Here is a 4,528-nt window from a genome sequence, read left to right as displayed (position 1 = left end):
AATTATATCATTTTTAAAACCACTATTCAATTCGAATCATCATTCCCACGCTCTTAAATTTGTACCAATTATGATTTAACATTGATTTAATGTGTGAAATGTGAACATTTTAACCACTAAGTTATTTGTAATTGTTGAAATTAATTTATAATTTTATGTATGTATATTTATTTCCTATATTTTAACTAAAGATTTGAACTATTAATCTTTTTGGAAAAACAATACATAGTCAAGTCTCTATTCACATAATATGTTCATACACAGCCAAATTGTAAAGCAAATTTACACTCGTTCGACAAAAAAGAATTAGAAAGACTAATCATCAAACTCCAAAAAAATAAAAACATAATCAATCAAATGTTTGAACTTGTAGGGATTTTATAAGATAATGTTTAAACTTATAAAATTTTTATAAGATAGTTATGAGATTGTGGTCCGTTGTGAGCTTCAAATCATCTCCATGTGGTCGAACGTCTTGTAGATCCTTAACTTTCTACATGAGAAAACTCACACTACATTGATATTAGTTGATATGTAAACAATTCGATTTAGACTCATAATGACGCGTTCTTCTTTTTTTCACGTCTTATTCTAAGGCATGAGAGTAGTCGTCAACTGCCCAATTGTCCTCAACCCTCGAACGCTTCCTAACATCTTTATATGATATATTCAATTCCTTTAGAAAAGACAAAATAGAACCATTGTTTTTGCTCCTTGAATAAGTTCTCATTCGATATCGATGCTCTTCTCAGTCTTTGAGAGATTATTATTTGCTTTAAATATTTCAGGGACTTACCCAAATTATAATCCTATTTGTTATATATAACTATCATGTTAAAAATAAAAATAACATAAAAGTATATAAATCTTTAAAAAGATCAATCACCTTTATCTTAAAAAAAATATATATGTATCATCAATACAAACTTTTTTTACTTTAAATTATCTACATAGATTTTCATTTACTTAAAACACATATCTAACTAATGAGTTTGTCAATAAAGAATACCATAATTTTCATTTCAAACTTGATGTGAAAATAAAAAAAAAAAATTAATAAAAAATCCTCTTTAAGCAAAAACCTTAAAGGAGCGGTAAAATTCGTGATTGGCACGATTGACACAATCGACACAATCAGCACGACCGACACGAATGCACGATCGATAGTCACGCAAAATTCGGTCAGTTGATTTTGTATTCAGTTACGGGAAACGTGGTAAGAGTCACAATCGTTAGTACGTCTAGCACGTTTGGCACATCGGGGAAATCGTCTAGGGTTATAAGTTGCGAAATCAAGAAATATTGGTTAGGGTTTAAATAAGGTCGAGAAAAGAGTCGCAAAGTCTTTGTTTGAGGTTGGTCGCAGTTCGGTTCCTAGTCTGTTGTACAGGGTATTCAGGTATTTTATATTACTCTGTTCTGTATTTGTTCTATTTACTACATAATTTTGTTCTTCTACAATATTGAGAAGAAAGAAAGCAATAAGGCAAAAGAAATTTAAGAATTTAATCTAGAAGGTATAAAGGATGCTGGTGAATCTAAAATTAGTATGAAATCATATGAAAATGTACAGGAAAATAATAAAGGTAAAGAACCAGTTAATGTTCAAAGTTTTGGTAAAGCTGAAGTGGGAAAACAGGGGAAATGAGGAAATATGGAGGGTTGGGTATACCGAAAGAGCAAATATCTTCAAGCTTAAAAATCAAATCACAAAGTTACTTATACATGCTAAGAAATGAGAGAGTGTGCTCAATAAAAATAAAATCCAGCAAACAAATATCCAATTGAATGTACACTACCTTTAGGATAAATGAAGTCTGGAAAAAGAATGCAGAAATGAAAGTAGAGGATGAAGAACACAAAGGTCAAATCTACTTGGGTGAGTTTAAAACGAAAGTCGAGATTTTCAACTCTGCTTTTGAATTTAAATTTCCTAGTGAAGTTGAGGAGAAATCGTCAAAGAATGGGAAAATGTAGTTGTTGGGAACTACATTAGAAATAACTGTGTATCTTTTCAAGTCACCAAAGATACATTTATGAAATAATGAGAGCAGAAGGGACTAGAGAAGCTTTTGTAAACATCCATGATCTCTAATTTCTTCAATTCAAAAAGAGAACAAACTTATATGGTATTCTGAAAATTGGGCATACTTATATTGGATCCAATTGTATAAAATTGGAGAGATGGTCTGAAGAATTGAGACTTCTAAGCAAGCCAAGGAAAACAACCTAAATATGGTTTAATCTTAGAATCATCCCATCACACATGTATAATGCAGAAGCTCTAAGTCAATTTGCTAGTCTATTGGGGAAACTATTATATATGGACCAATAACAGAGGGAGAAGCAATACTGTCAAAATCGAGAGTTTATGTAAAATCATTAGTTAGTTGTAAACTCGTAAAATCTAGAGTTCACTTGAAATCGTAAAAGTTTAATTTGAAAAAATAATAGTTATATATTATTATTATTTATATATATAATTAAGTATTTTTTTTTGGAAAAACGACTTAGCGTCATTTCATTAAAAAATCCCCAAAATGGGAAAAAACCACGAGTTTAAAAAATCATTCTAGACAGGCCTAGAATGATTTTGAAGTCGTAACATTTTGAATAAAAGCTAAAAAGTTAAAAACGTAATGAATTATCCAATTACAATGCTTTAAATTCTAGTGAGTTTAAAAACGCTATATTCTAGTTCCTACAGATATTCCAATTCTGCTCCGTGCTTGGAATTCTTGTCCACGTTCCCGCGAGGGCGCTGCAATCCGATACAATATTTTTTCATAACTCTTCAATGCTCCTGCGGGTTCTTCCATATACCCATGCATTCCGTTCTTGCCAAATGTTATACACCACTACTCTAAAGCCGCACTTGAACACACTTGCTGAAAATCTATTTCCCTTGGCTTTGAGTAGTGTTGCATCTTTGATTTCATTCTATTCGCTCGGGAAACTGATCAGCTCTAGGCTTTTATAGAATTTGTCCCAAAGCTCTGAAGCAATACATCAGCTCCTAAAGGTGATCTATGATTTCTTCATTTACTCTATAGAAGACAGCTCACATCCAGAATGCTCATATACTTGCTGATACGATCACGAGTACTGAGTCTTTCCTAGAAGGACAGCCATAGGATGAACTGGTGTCTAGGGATAATCTTCGTTGACCATACAAGAGGAGCCAATTCTACTTTCTGCGCTTTTTCCTGGGTTACCTCCCATATTTTCTTCGATACCAGCTTCCCATTGTCTTTAACTTTCCATTCATGAATATCTGGTATGTCGTGTAGTTGTATGTTACTTACATGATCAAGTTTCATTTGTCCTTCTGGATTTCTTCTCAAGAGTGAGTCCCAATTCCCATCTTTAATGTCTCTGATTTTCACTTCTATGCAGTCCCTTCTGATGCGGGTATTTTAAAACTCCTCATTGTGGATAATAGGTTAGTTTTTGAACCAGGAGTCGTGCCAGAATAGAGTACATTTCCCGTATCCTAGTCGGATGTCATAAAGATATGCAATATCGCTTCTTAGTTTAAGAATCTTTTTTAGAGACCAGCTCATACCTTCATGAATTTTGCTGGTCCAGATGCTGGTTTTGTATTTCATAAATCTCGTATGCACCCATTTGATCCATAGTGACTCCTGATTACGCTCCAAAGCCCACAGATGCTTGAAGGAGAGATCCTGGTTCCACTCGATACAGTTCTTCAAGCCGATGCCTCCCTCGTCCTTCGGTTTGTAGAGAGCGGTCCATTTGACGTTTTTTCCTCCTCTTCCGCTACTTCCCCAGATAAAGTCCTCATCAGTGTGTCGAGCTCCTTCATTACTTTCTTCGGAATGACCATCTACTGCGCCTAGTAGCCAACTATGCCCATGACCACGATTTTGATAATTTCGATCCTCCCTGCATAAGAAAGTTTTTTCACTACTCAACCACATATCGTGTTTTTTACCTTTTTAATCAGCGGCTTGTAGTGTGAGATCTCGATCTGCTTCGCAGTTAACGAAATTCCTAAGTACCTTACGGGAAAATTGTCTTTCTTGATGTCCATGATGTTGAAGATGTCCTTCTTTGTTTCGTCCTTCACGTCTCCATAAAATGCCACACTTTTGCTTTCATTAATAGTTAAACATGTAACCTCAGAAAAGAACGTTAGTGAAACCCTAATAGTTTTGATGGAATCAATGTCTATGTGCACTAGAATGAACAAATCGTCAGCAAAGCATAAATGAGTTACCTCCTCTACCTGACAGAATGGGTGAAAAATGTATGGACGATTCTTTCAGAACATCACGAAGATGCTCTCAAAGATCGCCATGATATCTACGAAAATGTAAGAAGAGAGGGGGTTTCCTTGCCTTACCCCGTTTTCACCCTTGAAATAGCCTCTGTGGACTCCATTAACGCTAACAACAAAGTAGGATGATGAAACGCACTGCATAATCCATTCAATAAAAATCATAAGAAAAGCAGATACAACTAGAAAGTCCCAAATGGCTTCCCATCAAACAAAGTCGAAAACTTT

The sequence above is a fragment of the Impatiens glandulifera genome, chromosome 7, assembly GCF_907164915.1.
Source record: "Impatiens glandulifera chromosome 7, dImpGla2.1, whole genome shotgun sequence".
In the NCBI taxonomy this organism is placed as follows: Eukaryota; Viridiplantae; Streptophyta; class Magnoliopsida; order Ericales; family Balsaminaceae; genus Impatiens; species Impatiens glandulifera.
The sequence above is the reverse complement of the archived record's forward strand: the minus strand, read 5'-3'. Positions refer to the sequence as shown.